This window comes from Nanorana parkeri, unplaced genomic scaffold (assembly GCF_000935625.1).
Source record: "Nanorana parkeri isolate BGI_ZX_2015 unplaced genomic scaffold, ASM93562v1 scaffold70, whole genome shotgun sequence".
NCBI classification, from domain to species: domain Eukaryota; kingdom Metazoa; phylum Chordata; class Amphibia; order Anura; family Dicroglossidae; genus Nanorana; species Nanorana parkeri.
Genome location: NW_017306338.1, coordinates 320,559 through 322,834, shown reverse-complemented (window position 1 = coordinate 322,834; position 2,276 = coordinate 320,559).

The window sequence follows — 2,276 nt, the reverse complement described above, 5'->3', positions numbered from 1 at the left end:
ACCCGCCTCCATCGCTGCAGATGACGGGCCCAGCCACCTCCTCCGAAGCTGCTGGCTGTCACCGACTCAGCAGCGGCTTTGAGGAGGAGCGCGCCGCTGCGCATGTGAATAGCGGCGTGTTTTCTCCTCACAGCCGCAAGTGACAGCCAGCAGCCTGAAATGCCATGGCGACCCAGGCGGCCCATACTGCATCAGGGGAATGTCCTGGCCGGGCACCCCATAGCGGCCGCCTGGGTCGCTATGGTGATTGTTACGCTGCCACTGCCCTTTCTGCTAACTCCAGGACTAAAAATCCTACTTAGTTCTCACTTGCGGGGGGTTGGGATAAGTTTTGTTTTAAATAATGAAATCTGCCAGCACAATACAGACGGGGTTAATTGTCACTTGTAAATTAGCTGGGCAGGACTGTCTGTCCTAACAAAGGACATTGTATGTTATTGAGGAGGAGTCTGTCCTTAGTCTTTCTACTAGGACAGTCAGAGTTTCCTATTACTGAAATTGAGAGAGGAGCTTGCAAAGGCCTACAACTTAACCACTTACTGACCAGGTGTTTAGACCCCCTTCCTGCCCAGGCCATTTTTCAGTGTTCAGAGCTGCGGTACTTTGACTGACATTTATACCGTCATGCAATGCTGTACTGAAATGAATTTTATACCATTTTTTTGGGGACACGTAGAGCTTTCTTTTGATGGTATTTAATCACCACTGGGGTTTTATTTTTTACTGCGGGTCTTTTCTGCCCGTGCGTGCCCGCTAGGGGGCGCGCGCGAGCAGAAAAAAATTGCCGTCTGGAGACGGCAACCCGCAGATGCTGCAGTGCCGTCCGTCCGTTTTTTTACTACGGGCGGACGGCAAGAGGTTAAGGAAAAATGACTGAAAATATTGAAAAAAAACTTTTTTTTTTTAACATTGTTATACATTTATTATTACGCAATTTTTTGGTAAAATATAAAAGACGGAGTCACGTCTGGTAAATAGACACCAAACATGTCAGCCTTAAAATTGTGTGCACCCGCGAAATCGCGAAAAACTACCATACCCAAAATTGACCATATGCATTGCTTCAAAAAAGCTTTTACCGCTCATCAGTTTAGTGTTATCAGTGATTAATGGCCCTAGAATTATTGATCTCACTGCGACGTTCGCGGCGATATGTAACATGTGCAGGGTAATGGGCGCAATTGTCCCTTTAGCACGTATGTGCACCCGACGCATGTTTGCACGCATGTATGTATGGGTGGGGGCTTTAAACACATTTTTGTGGATTTTTAAAATTCTTTTTTTGTGTTTGACTTTAATTTTTTCCCCCCTATTTTTTTGCTTCACTCAATTTATTGTCATCACGTAGGGGGCTAAGAAGTTCTCTATGTGAGGGCAAAGAGGATGTGACAGGTCCTCCTTTATGGACACAGGGGTCTCCAAGACCCCTAATGTCACCTAGGGACCCCCAAAGAAGCTGATGATGCAGAGATCTGCTTAATCAGCTTCTCTCCAGCTTCCAAAGCCGGAGAGTGACAGTAGAATGTGGAAGTGATGTAATATACATCGCTTCCTGCATTCTGACACCGGAGAGGGGATTGGAGGGAGATCGTGTACTGATCTTCCTCTGATCCGACTGTCACAGAGCCACCGTACTGGCCCCGGGCTCGCACCGTGCACAGCGGAGCTCGGCACCTTATACAAGTGATCCGCCGGCACTACAGCTGGCAGATCGCTTGTATGTAAACCGGCATCGTTGCCTGTTTTTACATTGTTGGCGGCGCATGAGTGGGCCGCTTACATCTAAGAAGCTCCCAGCCGGCCATTTAAATACAACTGGCCGGCTGGGAGGCGGTTTAACCACTTCAAGACCAGATGTTTAGACCCCCTTCCTGGCCAGGCCATTTTTCAGTATTCAGCGCTGCGATACTTTGACTGACGTTTATTCCGTCATGCAACGCTGTACTGAAATGAATTTTATACCATTTTTTGGGGACAGATAGAGCTTTCTTTTGGTGGTATTTAATCACCACTACGGGTTTTATTTTTTATTTTACTTAGGAAAAATTATTGAAAATTTTGAAAAAAAAAAGTTTTTTGTAACATTATGTTAGGAAACATTTATTATTACCCAGTTTTTTGGTCAAATATAAAAGATCAGGTCACGTCGGTTAAATAGACACCAAACATGTCAAGCTTTAAAATTGCGCGCACCCGCGACATCGCAGAAAACGACGGCAACCAAAATTGGCCATAGGCGACACTTTAAACGTTTTTACCGCTCATCAGTTTAGTGT